This window comes from Notamacropus eugenii, chromosome 4 (genome assembly GCF_028372415.1).
Source record: "Notamacropus eugenii isolate mMacEug1 chromosome 4, mMacEug1.pri_v2, whole genome shotgun sequence".
In the NCBI taxonomy this organism is placed as follows: Eukaryota; Metazoa; Chordata; class Mammalia; order Diprotodontia; family Macropodidae; genus Notamacropus; species Notamacropus eugenii.
In genome coordinates, this window is record NC_092875.1 from 442,990,969 (window position 1) to 443,015,935 (window position 24,967).

The window sequence follows — 24,967 nt, forward strand, 5'->3', positions numbered from 1 at the left end:
TCAGACAGTTAGAAGCCCTGTTTGTCTGTCTTTCTGTTTGTATTCTCTGTGTTGGTATATGTCATTAAAGTAAGATTGTTTATGCCTCTTAAAGTTGCTTTCCTTTTAGAAAAGCAGACCTAAGAACCTGTGCACCAGGCCCTCCTGGGTGCCAGGGTGCTTGCTGAGACAGGGGTGCATGATAATTTTGTTGTATGTTTGAAAAGAATAGCAAGTTGTATATAGCAGATTTGCAGTTTTGTGTGTAATTATCTTTTTTATTGTACTATGTTATGAAAATGCTTGTTTATTCCACAAATTAAAAATATCTGAAGATTGTTGAAAAGGTAAGGAATGCTTACCCTGAAGAACAGAACACCTGGGGATGAGGGTGGGAGTGGGGAATTAGTGGAGGATCATTACAACTGTTCATGTTTTTCAAAGATTGTCATCTGGAAGAGGAATTAGATTTGTTCTGTTAGACTTTGGAAGGTAGAATTCAAAGCAATGAATGGAAATTCCAGAGAAGCTAACTTAAGCTTGACATAAGAAATAAAGTCATAACAATGGATGTATTCATAACAATGGATGGTAAAGAAGTAAAGGCACTAATGGGGTACATGTAGGAGGGCGAGTTGTTCTCTACCCATCTCCACCCCTACCCCATAATCACAAATGACAAGATATTTACGTGTTAATATGTTGTTATCCTTTTCAGAAATATGGACATGTTTCTCTGAATTTGAAGGGCCAATGACAAGGGTGTACACAAGTCAGCTCTACCTGTTTGTGAGAATGGAGCCATTTGTTAAATTTTCAGCATGAACATTTAAACCTCAGAAATTGGCCAGTGTTACAAATAAGGGCTTGATTTATTGTTTTCATGATTGTCTAGACTTAAGAAAGTGATGGAGAAAATGTTAATAATGCTGTTTAAACTTCAAAGGGTGTTTTATGCACATTTTTTTCCAGTGAGCCAATTGTTAAACATTTGCCAGCACATCTCTGACTATGCTGGTTGGCAGTAAATACTGGCTGTACTCTGAGGGCCATTTAAAGGTTAAATTTCCACATATATACACAAAAATATGTATGTGTGTCATATATAATTATATTATTATAATATCTCATGTTATTTTTTCAAGTCAGTTGAGGCACAAGCCATCAGTCAAGGAAGAACCTGGCCCCTGAGAAAGAATAGTTCTTGGGAAGGGTGAGACTGAGGGGAGAGGAGAGGATTTCTCTCAACTCTGCCCCAATGGCATTTGCAGGTACATTGTAAGTAACACAACACCCAGACAGAAGGCCAAATGAGCCACCTGCCCAGCAGAGACAATGCCCTAGGGGGATATGAGGACTCCATCAGGAAACAGAGGACATTGAGCGCCTGAGCTCTTGAGGCACCAATTGCCTTGGTCATATGTGTGTGTTTCTTACTTATGTGCTTCATTACCATTATATTCCAAGATCTTGCCCCTTACCCCACAAATGCTATGTATATTTGTGGAAAAATATACCCCAGGTTCATGGGGGAAATGTTTTATAGCTACTATGCTTGCTATGCCTTTTCCTAGTAAATACTTTTCCTCTGAGCTAATCATCTACTGACTTATTCTTCAAGAGAAACTTACAGGTGGAGGGTTCATAAGCTATAATTTTAGCAGCACAGGGTCTATAAACCTAAGGGCAGCTGAGGACAAAACCTGCAAGTGCCAAAGTGGGAAGCAGCCCAGAGAGGGTGATCCAGGTAGACCACAGAAGAGATTTTTTTCAGGTGTGAGTAGGATTAGATGCCCACTGAAATTCCTTCCAACTGTAAAATTCTACAATTATCTGCTGCCAAAAACTTTTGTACTAGGGACTAAAGGACTATAAATCAGCAACCATCTCCGTAGCATCTACTATGTGCTAGGTTCTGGGAATACAAATGAAAAAATGTAAGTTTCTATTCTCAAGGAGCTTAGAACCTCTCAGAGGAGACAACATATAGAAAATAAAGACAGAGTAGTTGAACATAAGGTAATTCAGCACCAGTAGTTGGGAGGTTCAGGAAAGACTTGATATGGTGGTGCTGGTGTTATTAGAGCCAAGTCTAAGTGAAGTAGAGATGGGGAGGGAGGGCTCATTGTGCACTGGGAATGACCAGTGCAAAGACGGGGAGACTGAATGTCTTGTGTGAGGAACAGAGAGAAAATTAATTTGGTTAGGTCACAGAGTATGGAAAATGGAATAATGTATAATGAAGCTAGAGAGGTAAGGTTGAGACCAGTGGTGAAAGGTTTTAAAAACTAAATAGAGGAATTTATATTGTATCCTAAAGGCAATGGGAAGTCATTGGAAATTATTGAGTAGGAGAGTGGCATGGTCAGATCTGCACTTAAGGAAGATCATCTTGGCAATGACATGAAAGGCAGGCTGGAATAGGAAGAGAATTGAGGCAGGATGAGCAATGAGGAGGCCACTGCAATGGGACAAGGAAAAGATGATGAGGTCCTAAACTAAGATGATAGATTGTGAGTAATGAGAGGGGATGAATGCAAGATGTTATAAAGTTAAAAACTAGAGGATCATCATTACAAAGAAGACACAACAGCAGCATATGTCTTTGTCTTCTAGAGGCTTTTAATCTTATACCACTTGGTGAAGTTCCAAGAGAGGGACACAGACAGCAAGCGATGTCATAACTCAGAAAAGTAAGAGGTCACTGTGGACTGGAATGAGCAGGGAAGGCAGGAATTGGACAGTTTTTTAAATAGAGAATGGCTTGTTTTTTATAAAATCACAGGATTTAGATCTAGAAGGGACCTTAGAGATTAACCTACTTGCTTAATTCTTCTTTTTGAAAATGACAGAGTATTTAAGTACTTACTATTAATAGATACTAATGATAGAAGACTTTGATCCTCAGCTTGATGGTTGGTATGTTATAGACAGTTTTTTTAGGGAGGAAGAGGGGGTGAAAATCTGATTTCCTCAGATTATCTTGTGACTGAACCAAAACTTTCTAGCTTCTGCTGAATTAGAATGGAACAAAACTTTCATTTTCATATGGTTCATGTAAACTGTAAGGATACTTAGCCCAATTCCCACTCTCATTATGAACTGGGCCTCCAAAATTTAGCTGTATTGCCCCCTCTGGGTTCTAGTGATACGTCTGATGGGTCAGGGATAATACTCTAATGCAATTGGCTCAAGCCCCCATTGGAGTGTTTCCCTTCAAAGTTATCAGCTGAAAATCATTTAGTCAGCTAGCCTTAAGTAACTTTTAGAAAGGAGTTGCCAAGGTGGTATAGTAAAAACATCCTCCTAAAAATCTATATCACACTCTTACATAATAAGTATATGTAGACACCAGGGGAGGGTGCAACTCACTCATTTTACAAATGAGGAAAATAAGACCCACAAAGGAAAACTAACTTTTGCCTAACTTCATATAGAGAGCAACTGGCAATGACCAGGTTCTCTAACTCCAAATCCAGTGACATATGGGAAGATAATTAAACTCATTTAATAATAAGGTAACCAAATTATGGTATCCTAACTAGCACATTCTAAAGGCACTATGAGAAAAAAAAAGTGAAACACATTTTCTAAAAACTAAACACACAGCACTTACTAAATTTTTAAAAAATGAATTAAGATCATAACTGCTTTCCTGTTTTGTTATATTAGGCTTATAATTTTAACAATGTACAGGAAATTCTCAAGAGTCCTTCATAAATGCATAAAACAAAAAAAGATCCTAGAACATTCAACATAGTTAACAAAGAACCTCATCTAATACAACAATTTGAGCTAAAGGACCCTGTAAAAAGAAAGTAGAAGAATTTTTCAACTATTAGGTCAATAATATAATTATTTCCCTAATTATTTTTATCAGGTTGAAATTATGGTGTCATTTGTTCAGAACAACTGGCCTACATGTGGAATTTCTCAGTAAGAAATAAATATTATGAGACTTCATCAAGATTTTTAGCTCTAATAATAGAATAATCACATCTATTTCAATTAATGAAAATCACAGAAATATCTCCACAATACTTTTACAAAATATTCAAACATTAGTAGATATAATCTCTCTGATAAATGATGATAGAATATAGATCCCTTGAGTCTTGTCTCTCATTAGTACTACTCAGTGGCAACAAATGGGAGAAAGAGAAATCCCTCCTATACTGCTGCCATTTTATTGCCAAAAGGGTTATATTGTCCCCAAATTATGCTATCTAAAGATATCTTGACATTGTCAAAATAAAAGAAAAATGAACAAGTAATAGTTACACACTCTTTTAAATTACCTCCAAACAGGATGGCTCCTTTGGTACTAATGCTCCAGACTACCTATACCTCTTGTTCAGGGCACAACTAGTTAATTTTCCGTGAGAGTTCAATACGACATACAGAAGCTGACAACTGTTGATAGTACTGGAGTTTGAGGGAATAGATCCATAAACTCAGTGGTGTGAGGTTACCTTCAAACAATTCAAAATACAATCTACCCACATTTTCTTATCTGGTGTGATTTTTGTCCCTGTTTTCCCATAAATCCTCCATAAAAGACCCACCATTCTGAAGGAATGACTTTAGCTCTTTCAATATTTTATCAGTGCTAGAGCAGTCCTTGGGATGTTCATCTATTGTGGTTACTTGCTGTCTCTCTATGGTTCATACAACATATGGTTCTATTTTTATATTTTGTTCTATGGTTCTATTATTAAGTTCCATGAACGGCATCCTTTATACCCATTAGAGTATTGTATCACTAAGGATAATACATGGTACCATTTTCCTTTGCATTATCCACAATTTTGATCCTTTAGAAATTGTAGTATTCTCATATCCATATATCACCACCTAGAGAAAAGATGAGAGTTTTGTGTTAGGAAAAGATCTGGGGATTATTGAAAGCACTGTACAATTTCATTCTTTATTTAAATTTTTCTCATTTTTATCTTTTGTTTTTATATTATCTTCATTTCCAAATATATTCCTCTTCTCTGTCTTACCCAGAAAATCATTCTGTGTAGGAAAGAATTTTCAAAAGACAAAAAAAAGGAGTCTAGCAAAAACCAACATACTGACTAAGTCTGACCATATTCTTCATTGATAGTTTCCCATCTCTGCCAAGAAAGGAGGAAAGTGCATTTTCTCATTTCTTCTTTGAGGCCAAGTTTGATCATTAAAATTACACAGCATTTAGATTTTGGAGATTGTTGCTTTTTTCATTTATATTGCCGTAGTCATCATACATATTGTTTTCCTGGTTCTACTTAGTTCATTTTTGCATCAATTCATATAAGCCTTCCCACACGTTTCTCTATTTTTTACATTCATCATTTCATAATAATATTTAATTACATTTGTATACTACAGTTTGCTTGGCCATTTCCCAATTGGTGGACATCTACCTTATTTCTATGTATTTGCTAATACAGCACAAAACTGCTACTATAAATATTTTTATGTATGTGGGACCTTTCTTTCTCTCTTGAACCTCCTTGAGATATGCCCAGTAATTGAATCTCTGGCCAAAAGGTATGGATAGCTTGATCATTTTTTTTTTCAGATAATTCCAAATGGCTTTCCAGAATAGTTTGATCAATTCACAACTCCAGTAAAAACCTTTTAATTTGTAGTAATATTCTATTACATTCATCAACTACAATGTACACAACCATTCTTCAGTTTAGGGGCAAATACTTTGTTTCTAGACTTTTGTTACTAGACAGAAAATACACTACATGGTTTTTTAAGGGTGCTTTTTGTCTTTGGCATCCATCTAAATCCTGTTTCCCTGACCACCACCAAATCCTCACCCCATGTTAAACAGGATCTATATGCTAGCCTATGACTGTTCAAAGCTCTCCCTCTGCCACTTCTTACTCACTGCAAAACAGTCTTCCCCATACTTTCCACTGTCTAGTCAAAAACTACCATTACTTCAGTGTGGTTGACCTTAACTGGCTGTACCATATTTCTCCACATAATCATTGCAGATTTTATGCCAGTTTTTTTTGCCAAAAAGTGGGGTGCAACCATTCTGTGAAGCTTTTAAAAATTGTGCCAGTATTCAACTGATTTAATAGATAGAGAACTGGAACTGAATTCAATTCCTGTCTCAGTGCCCAGAGAAAGTCACTTAATCTCTTTCAGCCTGAATTTCCCTACCTATAAAATTGAAATAATAATGGCATCTATCCTTTAGAATTATTGTGAGGATCAAACAAGAACACTTAGATACTTTACTCACCTTAAAATGTTATATTATTATTAAATGTTAAATTATTATATATGAATAATATTTTACATATATTATGTATTAATTATATCAATATGGCATGTGATATAATATATAAATTATAAATTATTAAATGTTAGTTGTTATTATTCTGACTCCTGCTGCTGACTAAATTAAAGATCTAGGAGAGTTTGATTTCAAAACATTCCTCTCCCATTGAAAGAAAACAATTTTTAAGGTAGGACTGCATGTTTACTTCTAAATTAGCCAAACAAAAGCAACTAGAAGTGCAAAACTTGTTAAATGAATGTCTCCTTTGAAGTCAAAGCAAGAAACAAAAAGGCAGAAATAAAAATAGTTACAATAACAATTATAAGAGGTAGGGGATAATTTGGAAAGTTCCCTGATCCAATTTTATTTTAAAGGGTTTAAAGATAGTGATTCTTTGTGTCATCGGATGGGCACCTTCACAATGAGAAAGTGAGCATGCCCAGTGGCATTCTCTTAAGAAGCCAGGAGACAGTTCTTTACTGGGGTTCAGGACCTGGGCCTGCCCTCCAAATAATTAGTTTAGGACTCTGAGAACAGACTCTTGTCAGAGAAGCCATCTCTTGGTTCTTTCATCCTTTTTTTGTCTTTATTCTCTATAGAACATAGGCCACTTTCTAGCAGAACTGAACTTGCATTCTGAGAATGAGGTAGGAAGTCTTGAGCATGTATAGTCTCCTTCCTTAGGAAATGGTAGTGGTTGCCTTAGGACAGAAGTATATGGTGAAGACAGACATACTTGCCCACAAAGCCTCAGAAGAGGACTCAAAGTGGACTTTCCTTACCCAAGAGAAAGCAGTAGCCAGGGCAATAAGAGAATCCCCCCAAAGAAGCAGCATGAGAAGGAATGTATTTGTCCACCCAACAAATGCTCCTAGGAGGAGAGTTCATGAATGTTCCTGAACCCAAACCTCCTGTGTAAGGGAAGAGGGATTTTGATTCCCTAGCCAATGAAAGCTTTCTGAGGGTAATTTCAGTTTTAGAGATTGCCTTGAGAGTGGGTTTAAGTTCAAGAGTTCAGAGACCTTACCTTCTGGAGAGAAGAAAAATTTCTAAGCAGTATTCCTCTTAGAGAAAGAAGAGGATTACCAGCCAGAGGAAGACTGAGTGAGATTAAAAGCTGTGGTACAGAGAAGTAGATGCAAATGGATCCTCCCCTCCCCAACCCTGCCTTTAGTGAGTTATTTGGACATTGTAGGAGCCACGAGAAAGAGGTTGCCTGTCCACCTGTCCATCAGTACCAAAATTTGTTTGCTTTCCAACAGGGATCCAAAAGACAAGAGGCTTCTAAACAGATACCCTCACCCCTTACCATTAGACCTGCTCTGTCTATATATCATTGCAGTAGCAAGGGATGACAAATGCCCAATCTCCTGTGCCTCTTCCATAATACTGTTTTTATCCTTGCTGTCCTCTAATAAGTTTGATGAACAATCTGATCAACTCCCCCTTACACAACAGAAAAATAATAATGATCATTACCATCTTCTTCCCACCTTGCATTTATCCATTACTTCATGGATTACAGAGAGAGAGAGAGAAATATATGTCAATCTAGATTTCTCTAGATAAATAAATCTATATATTAATATCTATATAATACATAAATTATGCATGTATATATGTATATCTCTAATAGCTCAGCTGAGTGTCAATTCTCTGAGCCAGACTTGGAGGTGGGTAGAGAAAGGCAGTGGAAAGAGCAGGAAAGAACCAACATGTAGCAAGAAGGAACATAGCCAAACTTCTGTCCACACAATTCCTCTCAATAGATTTAGAAAATGCACCAGACTGAATCCTGATAGAGAATTCCAGAAAAAGTTACAGTGAGTCCATTGTCTTGCCCAGGTCTGCATAGCAAGACAGACAAGGAGATCTGTTGGTACCAGGGACTGGATCTGGGCAGCAGCATGCAGCCTAGGGAGGGGCCATGCACTAGGGAAAAAAGAGGTCCCAAGCTCACATGGGGATAGCCCCAACCCATGCTAGGTGTCCAAGTGACAACCAGCTACTTTTTCACCCACTATTCAATTCTGGGTCACAAATCCAGGGCAGTCTGAGAAGAGGATCTGTATATGGAAAGTGTGGGGGAGGGATGGGGCAGGGTACTGTTCCCAGCAGGCAGGCACTGTACACTGTAAAGGAGGAAATTCAAAAGCAAGCAGCAGTGGTTTGGTTCAGATCCCAGGAACAGAGCAAGATCTCAGTTCTAGCCTCTAACAGAGGAATAAGCAGGATAGGAATCCCAAACCAAGGGAGTCCTGCAGTTCTGTCACTCTGAACCAGTAGAATTTCCTGGCTAACTGATGGGGGCTGTGTCCAGCAGCTTTCTTTGTTGCTGTGATCAAAACCCAGGCCAGGAACTTGCACAGCTCAGACCAAAGGGTAGCAATCAGACTTTTTCCTGGATCAGACCACTTTGGGAACCCTCAAAACTTGAAGGTCCCCAGCCTGTCCCTGAGATTCTGGAATAACACAACACTAAATACCCCAAGAAATCAACAAGATGAGCCTAGGCCTTCCCTCCCAGTGTAGCAGAGCCCAGTCCTAATATCAAAACCAAAGTCAGGACATAGGCTGGAAGAATGAAAAAAAAACCCTGCCATAAAGGAGCTATTATGTTGGCAGAGATACTCAAGGCACAAACACAGAAGAAAAGAATGACTCCAAAACATATAGAAGCAAAGTCTTAGAGAAAAATAGATTGGGCACAAACAACTAGAATTTTAAAAAGTTTTCTTAAATGCTTTTATAAATGAAACAAGGGAGCTTGAGGGGAAAATGAGGGGGCGGAGCCAAGATGGTAGAGTAGAAGGATGGACCTGCTCTTAGCTCTACCCCCAAAGCCCATAAAATACCTGTGAAAAATGACTCTAAAATAATCTAGAGCAGCAGAAGCCACAAAACGACAGAGTGAAAGAGATTTCCAGTCCAAGACAGCCTGGGAGGCTGACAGGAGAAGTCTATCACACCAGGCTCGGAGCAGAATGCAGTCCATGGAGGAGAGTCCAGCCTTGACTGTGCAGCATGGCAGGGACAGGACTGACACAGGCATCAGGGTGCGGAATCACAGGTAGCAGTTGTGGTTCCCAGATCTCTCAACCCACAAACGCCAAAGACAGCTTCAAAGGCCAGTAAGAAAGCTCTTTCACCTGGGTGAGAAGGGAGCAAGGTCCAGCTGTAGCCCCTTGCCATGGAACTCACCGCACCACAGCATCCATTTTTCAAGCCATCCCTCTAATCCACCCCATCTACCCCAGGGGAATTGAGCCACTGATCTGAATATCAGGCCTGAGTGGCAGTCCTGGGACGAGGAGGAGTACTGGTGTGGTGGAGCTAGAGGCAGTTGTGGAAAGGGAACCCTATGCATAGATTCTGGGCAGAAAAACTTGTGGTTGCTCCCAGACCAGAGCACAGGACAGGAGAGGAGCTTACTCCTCTCCCTTGATTGCACCATCTTGGAGGAACTGAAAACTTACAGGTCCCTAAAGCATACGCTCTACTTGACAAAGGACTCAAAAGTCAAGTAACTGGTGGGGAAAATGCCAAAAAAAAAATGGGGGAAAAATAAGACTATAGAAGATGATTTTCTTGGTGAACAGGTATTTTCCTCTATCCTTTGAGATGAGGAAGAACAAAGCATACCATTAGAGGAAGACATCAAAGTTAAGGCTTCTTCATCCAAAACCTCCAAAATAAATTTTCAATGGTCTCAGTCCATGGAAGAGCTCAAAAAAGATTTTGGAAATCAAATAAGAGAGGTGGAGGAAAAATTGGGAAGAGAAATGAGAGTGATACAAGAAAATCATGAAAAGTGAGTCAACAGTTTGCTAAAGGAGACCCAAAAAAATGCTGAAGAAAATAACACCTTTAAAACTAGACTAACCCAAATAGCAAAAGAGGTTCAAAAAGGCAATGAGGAGAAGAACGCTTTAAAAAACAAAATTAGCCAAATGGAAAAGGAGGTTTAAAAGTTCACTGATGAAAATAGTTCTTTAAAAATTAGAATGTAGCAGATGGAAGCTAGTGACTTTATGAGAAATCAAGAAATTACAAAACAAAACCAAAAGAAAGAAAAAATTGAATTTCATTTTCCAAATTCCAATTTCATTGGAAAAACAACTGACCTGGAAAATGGATACAGGAGAGATAATTTAAAAATTATGGGGCCACTTGAGAGCCATGAAGAAAAACAGAGCATAGACATCATGTTTCATGAAATTATCAAGTGGGAAATGAGGGAAAAAATAAGAGTTATAGAAGAAAGAATTGGAAAGGGAAATAACAGCATGGCACAAGAGGTACAAAATTTTGCCCATGACTCCATAAGACAATAGGAAATACTAAAATAAATAAAGTCAAAAGGCTGAGGAAAATGTAAGGTACTGTAACATCAAGGATCCCAGTATGCACAGGAGGACCTGCTGCACAGATTCTTAGATCTGCTTTTCTAAAAGGAAAGCAACTTTTGAGGGGTCAACAATCTACTTTAATGAAGCACATATATCATTCACTTAGTTCAGGGGCACAAGCCAGTACTCTGAACTTCAGAGAAAATACAAACTAGAATTGCAAACAGAAAGACCTACAGATAAGGCTTCCAACTGTCTGACTATAGGTAATACCTACATTGTTACCAGAGAAAAAAGTACCAACACCTGGGTTTTCAAAGCTAGGAGACTCCTAAGCAGCTTCCCAGAGTCTCATCTGGCCAAATAAACACTTCCAATGAGTAAGGCCCAAAGCAAAACCTCACCTCAAAGTATATATACTCTTTTTCAGGGCTGGTGGGTACAATGACCCTGTGCCTAATTAGAAATTAGCAAAGGTATCTGAGATCTATTAATGGGCAGGCAAGATCTTTAAATCTTTCTCCCCAGCCACCATTAACATCACACTAACCTTATCAGTATCTAATAGCAAAAAAAAATTTGTTTAGAAAACAGATCAAGGAGGAAAAAAATTAAGAATCACTGGATTATCTGAGTACCATAACAAACAAATAAAAATCCCTAGACATTCTATTTCAAGAAATCTTCAAAGAAAACTGCCCAGGTCTTCTAGAACCTGTAGGCAGAGCAGAAATAAAAAATATACACTGGTCACCTCCTAAAAGAAAACACAAAATGAAAACTTCCAGGAACATCACAGGCAAAATCCAGAGCTTCTAGGTCAAAGAAAAAGTACTGCCAGGTGCCAAAAAGAAAGAATTTAAGTAATGAGGAGCCGCAGTCAGGATCACCTATGATTTAGCAGCCTCCACTATAAAAGAACAGAGAACTCAGAATATAACAGTCTAAAATCAATCAACAAATATTTATTAAGCAGATACTATGTGCCAGGAAGAGTGCTAAAGGATAAGGATTAAAAAAAGACACAAAAGACAGTCCCTGACCTCAAGGAGTTTACCATCTAATGGGAGAAGCATATATACAAAGTAAAGTGTTAGTGGGATAGATAGAAATAATAAATATAGGGAAGGTACAAGAATTAAGAGGAGTTTGGAAAAGGCTTCCTGTAAAAGGTATAATTTTAGTTTGGACTTAAAGAAATCCAGGGAGGTCAGAGTAGTCAGATGAGAGGAAGGAAAGCATTTTAGGTAAGAGGGACAGTCAGAGAAAATGCCTGGAGCTGTCTTGTTTGCAAAATAGCCAGGAAGAGTACATGGCAGGGAGTAGGATGTAAGTAGCCTGGAAAGGCAGGAGGAAGGTTAGGTTATGAAGGGCTTTTAATGCCAAACAGAGGATTTTATTTTTAATCCTGAAGATCATAAGAAGTCAGTGGAGTTTACTGAGTGGGGACCTGGGGTATGCGACACATGATCAGACCTGCCCTTTAAGAAAATCACTTTGGCATCTGAATAGAAGATTAATTGGAGTGAGAGAAACTTGAGACTGGCAGACCCACCAGCAGGCTGTTACAGTAACTGAGGTGGGAGGTGATGAGGGCCTGCCCTAGAAGTGGCAATGTCAGAGGAGAGAAGGAGATATTTTGACACAAATTGGATTGGGGGTACAGGGGAAGGAGCAGATAAGAGGATGAGAAATCCAGAACGACTCCTAGATTGTAAGCCTGAGGAACTAGGAGGATTGTGTTCCCCTCTACAATAATTGGGAAGGTAGGAATGGGGGAGGGATTAGGGGGAAAGAAAATAAGTTCTGTTTCAAACATATTGAGTTTAAGACATCTACTCAACATCCTACAGACAGCTAGGTGACATAGTGGCTATAGTGCTGGACCTCGAGTCAGATCCATCTTCCTGAGTTCAAACCATTCAAATCTAGCTTCAACCCCCTACTAGCTGTGTAATCATAAGCAAGACACTTAACCCTGTTTGCCTCAGTTCCTCATCTGTAAAATGAGCTGGAGAAGGAAATGGCAAACCCCTCCAGGCTATCTGCCAAGAAAACCTCAAGTAGGGTCATGAGGAAACTGAAATGACCCAACAACAACAACACCCCCTTGAGGTCTGGGACCATGTTATTTTTTTCATTTTGGAGAAGGAAATGGCAAACCACTCCAGTATGTTTGCCAAGAAAACCCCAAACAGGGTCACAAAGACTCAAACATGACTGAAACAAAAGAATGACAATTCAACATCCAGGTTGAGATGTCTGAAAGGAAGTTAGAGATGTGACATTGGAGGGTAGCAGAAAGTTTGGGGCAGGATAGGTAGCTTTGAGAATCATCAGTGTAGAGATAGTCATGAAATCTATGGGAGTTAATGCAATCACCAAGTGAAGGAGTATAAGGGAAGAAGAGAAGAAAGCCCAGGACAGAACCCTGAGGGATACCTACAGTGAGAGGGCATGACCTAAGGAGACAGAAGAGGGGTCAGATAGGTAGGAGAAAACCAGGAGAGAACAGTGATCCGAAAACTTAGAGAGAAGAAAGCATCAAGGAGGTGAGATCAATAATGTCAAAGGCTGCAGAGAGGTCAAGGAGAATGAGAAGTGAGAAAAAGACATTGGATTTGATAAGTAAGCGATCATTAATATCTTTGAAGAGAGCCATTTCAGTGGAGTAAAAAGGTCAGAAGCTGGATTGTAAAGGGTTAAGAAGAGAGTGACAAGAGAAATTGAAGGCACCAATTGTGGATGGCCTTTTCAAGGAGTTTAGCTACAAAAAGCAAAAGATATAAAATGATAGTTAGTGGGGATGGAAGGATCAAATAAGAGTCTTCTTCAGAATGAGGAGATATGGTTGTGTTTGTAGGCAGTAGGAAATGAGCAGTAGACAAAAGAGATTGGATATAAGTGAAAGAATGGAATGACAGAGCAGGAAATCTATTGGAAGAGAAGGGATTGAAAGAGATCATTTGAACAAGTGGTAAGGAGAAGGCCACTTCATCATGTGTGACAAGGATGAAGGAGGAAATAATGGCAGAAGGCATTAGGAAATGAGAAAGAGGGGGAAAGAGGGAGCTCACAGTGAATGGCTTCAATTTTTTTCTGTAAAATATGAAGCAAGGTTCTCAGCTGAGAGAGTAGGTAGAGGGGGAGTCACAGAAGGGATGAAAGGTTTAGAAGAACCAATGTAGCAGATAATGACTTGATAGTAAAAGACAATGGATACAGACAAGAATTTCAGCAAAACTGAGTTGCTACAGAGGGTAAAAAATGGACATTCAATGAAATAGAGGACTTCTAAGCATTCCTGAAGAGAAGACCAGAGAGCTGTGGAGAAACTTTGAAAATCAAACACAGGAGTTAGAAGGAAATATAGGAAGGTGAACATGAATGAACAGTAATAAAGGATTAAACAAGGACAGATGGATTAAATTCAATTATGGCAAGATGATACATGAGTCCCCTTTGAGCCCTGTCATCATTAGGGATCATACATAAAGGGAGTCCAATTGGACAAGATTGGGAAGCCCTCTGTTTCATCTTGATTACTTTAAGAAAAATGGAAGAGAGAAGAAGTATATTGTCAGTGGAAGGAAGAAAAGTGAAGTTAGGGAAAATCATTTCACATAATTAAACTGCACAAGAAGATATCTGTAGACAGGACAGGTATTATTGTCTTCATTTCAGAGATGAAGACAATGTGGATCAGAGAGGTTAAGTGACTTATCCAAGGTCAAAATCAAGTGGTGGAAAGAAAACTCAAACCTGACTCAAATTCTGTTGTTTTTTCTATTCAGTACATGTCCACAAATTAAAGGGAGTTTTCGTGCATTCAGAAATTACTTCTGGTTAGAAATTTTTTATTTTTAATCTTACCTCACTAAATAAGCAATCAGCAAACACTTATTAAGTCCCTACTATGTTCCAGGCACAGTGCTAGATGCTGAGATTAAACAGTCCCTGAATGGGGGAAGCTTATAATCTAGCTGGGGGGGACATAGATCCATGTCTATATCTAGAGATCTACATAGATACAGATATAGGCACATACAAAATAGATATGAAATGTATAATGGAGGGGGGATGTGAGGTATTAGCAGCCAGGAATATTAGCAAAGGTTTTATGTATAAGATGAAGCTTGAGCCAAACCTTGAAGCAAACTAGGGATTCTAAATGGCAGAGATGAGGAGGGAGTTCATGAGGGACAGCTAAGACAAAGGCACAAAGATGAGAGATGAAGTATGATGTGTGAGGAACAGAAAGAAGGCCTATTTGTTGGGATGTATCCATGTTCATAAAGTGGAGTGATGTGTAATAAGGCTGAAAAGGTAGGATGGGGTCAGGTCATGAAAGGCTTTCAATGTCAAATAGAAGCATTTATATTTGATCCTATCTTGACATAATAGGGAGTCACTGATGTATTGATACATGATCTTTAAGAAAATCACTTTCATATCCATGTGGAAGATAAACTGAAGTAGGGTAACTTGTAAAGAGACCAGCTTGAAAGTTATTACAGTAATCCAGTAGAAAAATGATGCAAGTTTGAACCCATACAAAAATGTTCAATTTCAGCTGCCTTCACAGCCCTTAGCACAAATTGTTCTCTTCCCACCATTACACTGGTGGAAGTCTTTACATGCTTGGGAGTAGACGTTGCCCTAACTCGCCAACAGGTTTGAGGCATGTTGGTTACCCTCAACCTGGTTTAGCCTATCTTCCCACACAGAATGGGGCTACTTTGCATAAGCTACAGTTTCTTGGAACCACAGGTAAGAGTTGAATACCAGGTGAACATCAAAGATAGATAAGCAGCCCTGAAAAGGGTTCAGCAAACCCTCACACCAGAGGTGCTAGTCCTCCCTGCACACTCCGTATACCCCAGGTGCTATATAAATGTTAGCTATGCAGGTACATATACACATGTATGTATTTCTTGTTCTATTGAATAAATGTTTATTGATTGATCGTGGGTCAATTATTTAATCTCTAAATGCCCTAGGTAATTCTCTGAGAGGTAAGTTATGAGTTGTTGTTTTGTGTTTTATTTTTTTTAATTTAATTAATTTATTTCTTTTCAGTTTTCAACAATCACTTCCATGAGTTTTAAATTTTCTCCCCCTTTTCCCCCTCCCTCCTCAAGGCAGCATGCAAACTTATACGGGTTCTATACATATGTTCTTATTAAACACATTTTCACCTTAGTCATGTTGCCTAGAAGAATTAAAACGAATGGGAGAAACCATGAGAAAAAAATAAAACAAAACAAAGTATAACACAAGAGAAAATAGTCTGCTTCGTTCTGCATTCTGATTCCATAGTTCTTTCTGTGGATATGGATGGCATTTTGCATCATGAGTCCTTTGGGAATGTTTTAGGTCCTTGCATTGCTGTGGAAGGCTAAGTCTATCAGAAACAGTCCTTGAATACTGTGGCTCTTATTGTGTATAATGTTCTCCTGGTTCTGCTCATTTCACTCAGCATCAGTTCATATAAGCCTTTCCAGGCTTTTCTGAAGTCCAACTGTCCATCATTTCTTATAGCACAATAGTATTCCATTACATTCATATACCACAACTTGTTCAGCCATTTTCCAGTTGATGGACATCTCCTCGGATGTTCTTGGCCACCACAAAAAGAGCTTCTATAAATATTTTTGTACATGTGGGACCTTTTTTCATTTTTATGATCTCTTTCAGATACAGCCCTAGAAAAGATATTGCTAGGTCAAAAGGTATGCAAATATGTATGTATTTCTAGGGAAAGAGCTAGAAATTCTACATTTATTATTTTTTGTGTGTGTCACATTGTACTGTGACTTCTTCTTCCAATAGGCCTAGAAGTCACAGTGACTTAATAGTTGCCATTCATTAATTAATGCAAAATTCATTAAATATAAGACTTTTGCAAATAAAGCCTTGCTATTTGATTTCTTCAGTTTATAGAACAATTAATGGATATAGATATTAACCTAATAATTCTATATGAGAGCATTTTTTACCTTAATTCCCTACATATTCCTAAAAAAGTGCTCTCCATTTCATTTTTTTAGAAATACTTATTTGTACTATATTACAAAAATTAATATTATCCTTCTAAACATATTTCTCATACATCTAACTAAACCATCTACATTGGATTAATTCCTGGGAAATGTTCTAATATTCTCAGCAGGAAATTAGCTTAGGTTTTCATCATAAAACATCTAGAGACATCTTAAAATTGTTTGTGTCTCCAACTATTTTAAACCATACACATTTCTATTCTAGCATTCTCCAAAATACAGTTTGGCAGCCATGTGTGGTACAGTAAGGATTTCTGATAGTATTTTCCTTTCTCACTGGGCCCTGCTTTCCACAGTCCAATGTTAGCATAAGGTATGAAAAATGACTATTGAAGAAAAAACAGACAAGAAATTCAGAAGACATTATAGGTATGACTATAATATTTTTGTTTTAAAGATTGCCTGAGAATAGACATGCTACAATGGACAGGTAGTTAAATGCAATTAAATAAACTCCATGCTAATATTCCTGAACTCTCAAGAACATTGCAAAGGTATAAGTACTTTTCCTGTCTCCAAATGTCATAATTTCCTTACTATATTCTAGATCATTGAAGGCTAGCCTATTCTCTTAAGCTAAGTAGAAAATGTGTTAAAGGAGGTAAGGGATGGGAAGGAAAGAAATGGGATGGTTTATTCTTCTTACTAATAGTTTTTAAAGCAAGGGACAGTGTAATATAGGGGATGGTATACTGTCATCTGGAAAGCAGAATGCCATCCCACTTCACCTCCTCCTTCCAGAGCACAATGAGAATACATATTAACCTCTCTATGGGTTGAAATTATGTTCTATTCACGTTTGCATCTGTTATAGCACCAATCATAAAACCCAGGAGGTACTCAATAAATATTGTTGAAATAATCATTCTTTTATGACGCCCCTTAGTTTTATCCTCTTTATATACCTATGGCTTTACTCCTATGGGTAATTCCCTCTATGAACACAGATTGCAACCTTTCTACAACTTGACAAGCAGTCTTTAAGAGTAGCCAAGAAATCCCTCAGCCTGCAATCATACTGGTGATGGACCCCTCCAACCTTCGCTAGGCTAGTCCTCAGATGACAGACTAGCTGAGGTGGCACGTGATGACTTTCCAACCAATTCCTACCAACAGGCTCTGTTAGAGCGTAAGCTCCACTAGCATGGATTTCAAGAATTCAGGGTCACATCACGTTGGGACAGCTAAGCACATAACTGGTACATAAACGTTCCAGAGTTTGCCACTGCTATGATTTGACAAGAATGAAGAATTCCGAGAAACATTGGAACACTTCCATGAATCAATGCAGAGGGAAGGCAACCTGATCTAGCCAAACAATATAGCCGATGATTGCAACAATATAAATTCAAATAACGAGATCCAAACTGCGTGCTGGACAATTTTAACGACCAAGTTGGACTGTAGAAAACCATAGAGAAAATGCTCTTTCCACTTTTCATTGGCTAAATGGAGAGACTACAGGGTTCCATATGCTTTCAGACATAGTCAATGTGGGCGTTGCTTGGCTCTGTTGACGTATTTTTTTTTTCTTTTTTAATCTTTGTTACAAGGGAAGGCTCGCTGAATGGTATGGGTGGGGATGGTGAGATATATATGGAAATAAATGTGCTATAAAGACAAAAGACAAAATACAAGTTTTAATTATCTATAACACCAGTAATAATAACAACAGGTTCACCTCTGCACAATGATAAGACATCAGAGAAGGACATTAGAGGACAGTTTCGTAATTACATACTAATTCAGCACTGTTATCCAACTTAAACAAGGAGAAAAAGGCATTCTAAAGGAAAACTCAAGAAATAAAGCATTAAAATAATAAAACTGAATAAACAATAGTGATAGCTAGCAGTTATATAATGCTTTAAGGTTTGCAAAGTACTTTACAAAAATTATCTCATTTTAATCTCACAACAATACTGGAAGGTAAATGCTGTTATTTTCCCCATTTTACAGATGAGAAAACTGAAACTTTAGAAGTTAAGTGACATGGTTAGGGTTACACAATCAGTAAGTATCTGATTTGAACTCAGGTTTTCTTGGCTTTAAAGTCAGAAAATCTGAACTCACTTTCTGACTATCATACTTATTTCATGTGTGAACTTGGGCAAGTCCTGTAGTTTCTCTGGGCCTCAGTTTCCCCATCTGTAAAATAAAGAGGTTGGAAGAGATAATTTCTAAGCCTCCTTCTAGCTCTTAATCTATGATCCTAAATTATTTAACCTCTCAATTCTCCACCCCTACCCCAAGTTGCAGAGCAGAGGCCAATCTATCCCATCAGACTATGAACTCCTTGAGAACAGGGACAGGTTTTTGGTTTTTGGTCTTTCTTTGCATCCCTAATATTTAGCACAGAGTTCATTAGAAGACAATTTTCTCATAGGAAGCTACCCATATCAATGAAATCATAGGTCTAGTGGCAGGGGGGGAGGGAGATAAGGGAGAAATGGGCATAATATTGGTCTAAGATGATAAAGAGATGTCATCTACATAGTATCAGGCATAATGAGAAGATCATTCTCCATGCTTCCCTAATATTTTATCCTTCAACCAGTAATTGGCATTTATGGAATAAATGCATATTTATAGTATGAGAAACAAAGGTTCAAAGGGCACTCTTGAAATCACCATGGACTGTTCACAGGCAAGTCAGAATCACAACTGTTTACACATAATGAAAGCATATTGGTCAATTAATTGAGGAACAAGGCATCCAGACCACCTTTTAAAACCTCTCAGGAATATCTGATAATTATGTGATTACAGTTTATCCAAAGTACAAGATTTAAAGTTGGTGATGCCAAAAAAGAAAAGAAAATTACAGGTCATTATACCAATTAGAACTTTTAAAATGCTTGGATATTGAGCTATTGTTGGACTGTCATTTTCAAATGTTCTGTCGACAAAAATGAGGCCAGAATATGTGCAGAAGGATTTCCTGTGGTATTGAGTTTAGGACATAATCTGCTCCTCTTAGTGAACAGTACACAGAGTACCAAATGACAAAAACTACCTTAGACCACATTTTCTTTTGACATATCTATAAAATAATCTAGTCTCTTTAGACAACTTTTCCTTTTCTTCCTCACTGGTTATCATTGTTTGTGTTAACAGAATTTTGGTCTTGAGAGATTATTTCCTCTGCAGAATTTTAGTCATAGCATCCCTACATACCCTTTTCCTGAATTCTTTAAAAAAAAAAATTAGCTCATCAAAATTTATGGTCAGTCTCAGAGTACACATGGTTTTCCTCTCTCAAAGATGACTGTGGTCAGTTTCCTCTCAAGGTTCTCGTTATTTTTACTTCAGCGTCAAGTCCGGAAGTCACTCCCCTTATTGCTTGTGACTTCAATAGTGTGGGAGAGGAGGAGGCTTGGAGTAGCCATGGATAATTCACAAAGAATGTTAATCTACTTGTGGACAGATCAAGACATTATCAACTAGATAAGTAATTCATTCATTCATTAAACAAATGTTTATTTTACACATACTGTTATGGCAGCCTCCCAGTGGGTAGCAGGTGCCTGGTCTGTTTTTTTTCCTTCACTGCAGATTCTGTATCTTCAGGAACCAGAGACCCAGAAGTGTGCAGCTGAATACCTAGCATATGGAGGAAAAGGGAATTAAAACAAGCTGTCTGTGTCATGCTAAGTCAACAGTTATTGACATTTTTACTTTTAAAAGGCACCTTGCATCTTGTTCCCTCACCCTTCTCACTTTTGCTCTTTGGTGTTCAATGTCCCTGATGGGTACGAAAGGTAAAGCCTTTCATAACCTGACCCCTTCCTACTTTCCCAGTCATCTTTCACCTTCCTCCCCTCACATACTCTGATATGCTACGACATGGCCTCCTGGCTATTTTTCCCTCTCCCAGTTCCAGGCACTTTCACTGGATGTCCTCCCTCCACACACACCCCCAAACATTGTTCTCCTCATTCCCACCTCCTAACTTCCCTGACTTCTTTCAAGTCCTGTCTTAAGTTTTACCTTCTGCAAAAAGCCTTTCCTCTTTAATCTTAGTGCCTTCTCTCTGATTATCGCCAACTTATCCTGCAGGGATTGGTTTATTTACAGCTGTTTTGATACTGACTCCACCATTATACTATAAGTTCCTTGAAGATAGGAACTGTTTTTTGCTCTTTTTTTTGTTGTTGTTAATTTCTCAGGGCGTGGCACAGTAGGGCATAACATAGCAGATACTTCATAGGCTAGTTGACTAACTCATTCTCCTAGTGATACAACTGTAGAACTTGAAGATCATCCTGCATTGGATTCCCTGCAGGGGTGGGGAACTTGCAGGTCGCAGGGTCACACGTGGCCTTCTAGGTCCTTGGGTGCAGCCTTTTGACCGAGTCCAAGTTTTACAGAATAAATTCTTTTATCAAGGGGATTTGTTCTGTGATGTTTGGATTCAGTCAAAGGGCCATACTTGAGAATCCAGAGGGTCACATGTGACCTTGAGGCTGCAGATTCCCCACCCTTGTAGCCTAGGAGGATATTCCTCTTCCTTTAGTTGAAAGGTTGATTGAATAGAGGTATTCTCACCTGGTTAAGGCAATTAATCAGGGAAATCCCTTAATCAATTTCCATATACTCTTCTTAACTGGGAAATACTTATCCAAATGAATGTTTGATCAGTCAAAAAAAATTATTAAATTATTTATGTATTTAGTAAATGTTTATAAATGCATTTATTAAAATGCATATTATGTGCCAAGTATTGTGTTGGGCGGTGGGGATACAAATTCAAAAGTGAGACAGTCCCTGTTCTCAGACAACTTAGATTCTGACCCCAATCTATCTTTCCAGAATTAACATATGTTATTTTCCTTCACATCCTTTGTGACACAGCCAAACTGGTCCATTTGAGGGTTGTCACACAGGACACTAAGGTACCCCACATGCCTGCAATGTACCCCCCCTTCTTGTTTGCATCTTACAGTACCTAGTTTTCTTCAAAACTTAGCTCAAGTCTGACAGAGGGCAGCAGAGAGAATGAAGGCGAGCAGCAGATGCTTTACAGTGTTTACTATTGTAATTAATTCTGCGCCAAGTACAGTACTATAAGTAAATAAGCATATTTTCTCTCTTCTTACCTGTAGGCAGCTCTCTTACTCTATGGTCATGTGATTAAGGCTCATGAAATATAGCAAGTTCATGAAGGAAGTAGAGTTTGTCAGAGGAAAGGTCTCAGGTCCTGACTCTGAATGAGGAAATCCACAATAATTCACACTTTTATCATACAATGAATCTGAGTGGCCATTGAGAGAGGGGTGCTAAGAGGAGGGGATGGAGAGGGAAAAGTTGGTGACCCTCCGTGAACCATGAGCGTGAGCAACAGTGGCCATGAGACTCCCAACACCTGATGTTGAACATGGCCAAGAAAGTGACTACAAACGGCACTGGTGGTGAGATCCTTGAAATCCTTGGGGAGAGTCATTTCAGTTGATTGGTGATATCCAGGAATCTAGGACTTGCAAAGTGAGTGAGAAGACAAGAGAAGGAGGGAATGGACACACACTGCATTATCTAGAAATTTGGCTGCAAAGGGATGAAAACTCCAATTTTAATTAGTTATTTTTGCTAACTAGGTGTTACTTAGGTATATTCAAAATGAAGTATTTATTAATTACTAACTATGAACAAGACACTGTGCTAAGCTCTGGAGATACATATAGAAAACTAAGACTTCCTGTTCTCCAGGAGTTTCAAAGTCTATTGAGGGAGACAACAAATATGGAAAGTTTCAGCTGTAGTCAGATGGAAAGGTTCCATGGTCCTTAAGGTAGAGAGGAAAAGTAGACGTTAATACCTCTTCATTAATGTCATCTCCACTGATTAAAAAAAAATCGTATCCATTTCTGATGTTGAACCATTTGCCAGGGGCAAAGATTTTAGTGGTGAGAACTTTCTTTTCTTAGTCTTCAGCAGCTGTGGCTATAGCATCTGCGGCTATAGCATCTGCAGGAGCAATTACCAGGCCACATTTCCACAGAGATTGCTTCCCAGGATAATGTCTGAGAGCACTGGCCTAGAAACATTGCTATTCTGAAGACTCCTGAGTTCAGGGTCCTAAGCTGTCCCTATCAGGAACCAAAGGAAACTAAAGGACAAGGTGGTGGGGCTGGTTTGACTTGAGTGGCATTTACTTCCTTCTGTTTCTCCTTCTGGGTGCCTTGCTGCTTCAGCTAGGCTAGCTTGCCTACCCTGTGCATAGTAGTAGGTTGGCAGTTGGTGGAGATGGCTGGCCCCTTCTCTACAGGAATTGTGGAAATTGTGGACAATTTCCTGAATGATGTCCATGGGAATTGTACTAGAAGCAGTGGTGGTCTGGGGCATTCTGCCACTCCAAGAGTTTCTATACCTATATGCTTTCTGGTGGCAACTGGTCAGCTGTTGTTATGATGGTAAAGAAAATGTTGGACCTCCCCCTCACACTGATTTCTCATCTCATTGGTGGCTGTGAGGGTTGAGCAGGAAGCAGAATGACAAGTGTGGCAGTCAGAGAAGGTGGGTCTATACCTTTTGACCACCACAGTCCCTGAGTGCATGTAAGTATAACTCTTCCAAGGAGTGAAGAGGGTGGAAGTAGGAGCTTACTCACATTGGAAGAGGGATTAGATTTCCTCTGTTTGGCCCCCAAACTATGAAAATGACTGGAGACTGCAAAGAGGCAAAAAAAAAAAAAAAAAAAACCCAACAACTTAGTAAGAATAAGAGCCATCCAAAAGTAGAATGGACAGCCTTGGAAGACAGAACTTTACTCCTTATTGGGGGCTGCAGAAAAGTTAGATATCTACTTTTTGGATATGCTCTAGAAGGGATTGCTTTTGTAGTATGAGTTAGACTAGATGGCCACCAGGGTCCTTTCCAACTCTAAAATTCTATCATTTTATGATTACACGAAAAGCCTTTGTATGCTAAATATATACATATGTATATGTAATAGGAGAAAAGCTAAAATCAACACACATTATTATACTACAATGAATATTAACTATACAATATTAACTCTTCAGGAATTCCAGATCAATGCCACACAGTGGGGCCTTGGTCCAATATAAAGAGGAAGCCCTGCGCAGAGTGCTTTCTAGAGGAAATAGAGCCCCGAGACATGTATTCTGACATTTACTGGGCATGTGGGGGCTGATAGTGGACAAGTCACACAGGTTCACTTCTCATCCATAAAGTTTCCAGCAAGTGATAGGAGGGCAAGGTAGTGCATAGAAGTATAACAGAGGAGGCAGGAGGGACAGGAAACAAGAGATAGGCACAAACATAAAACAAAGATCAACAATCTGTTTGGAAAGTATATGTGTGTGTGTGTGTGTATACATATATATACATATATGTCTATTTATACACCTATAGCTATAGAGAAATACATCCAAACAATTGTAGCCCTGGTGGGGAGGGGAAGAACAAAGTAAAAAAGGGCACAGCAGAGAACAAAAGAAAACTTACAAGGAAGCAAAGAAAAGATGGACAGTTCTCAACACCAAGTGTATTATTTATCATACAGGCTTTCTTGAAATGAAAATTTATTGCTACATATTTTGAATCCTCTCTTATGTTCTGCTATGCACAACATGCTTTTTTTTTTCTTTCTTACTTTGTATTTAAGTTCCAGTATTTAAGTTTATGATATGTCTTTGTTTCTTTTCTCTATTCTGTATTTGTGTTCTGGCGCTTAAGTTTTTAAACTAAAATTTAAAAAAATAAAATAAAGTTTCCCCATCTCTAAAGGGAAGGATTTAAGAACCTATCTTGGAGAAGACAAAGTCAGGTGTTTAGCTGGGGTTAGGGTCTTGAGAGAATTCAAAGGGTGCCAAATTGGGCTCTGGTGAAATGGCTATCCATCCACAGTACAGAAGGTGAAATGGGAGGTAGAGGAGTTTCCATACCTAGCTTGGTCCACCCCACGCTCCTTCAATCCTACACTCTCTTCCCAATCTGGGGGATTTTGAGCCAAGCAACTCTGCCATAGATAGTCTCTAAAACCCAAAGTTATAGGTGATCTGCAACAATAGAGGGAGTTTCCACACTAGGAATTTCCCATCCTGATACATGAGCAGATAGCTTCTTGGACTGCATGTGCATATACATATACATGTACATGTATGTGTATAGATGTGTGTGTTGTGGTTTGATCATCTCAATATATTTTCTGTGGTGTCAGAAAATAAACAAAAGTAGTGGCGCTATTAATGGTAGCTTCATATATAGGAGGTGGATGACAATAACAAGTACTTTCCCTCAGAATTGTTCAGCTACATCTTCCTAGG

At 38.6% G+C, this 24,967-nt stretch overlaps 1 long non-coding RNA gene across 1 annotated transcript in view; it reads right to left on the minus strand.

Annotated features, from left to right (window-relative positions):
• Positions 1-4,664: 4,664 nt before the first annotated feature.
• The window catches only part of LOC140501929 (uncharacterized), an 85,935-nt gene continuing 65,632 nt past the window's right edge, over positions 4,665-24,967 (minus strand). The window contains exons 2-4 of the long non-coding RNA XR_011966438.1: positions 21,779-21,885; positions 20,174-20,282; positions 4,665-4,833 (exon numbers count right to left, since the gene is read on the minus strand). This is a non-coding gene — a long non-coding RNA (uncharacterized lncRNA). The remainder of the gene's footprint in view (positions 4,834-20,173; positions 20,283-21,778; positions 21,886-24,967) is intronic.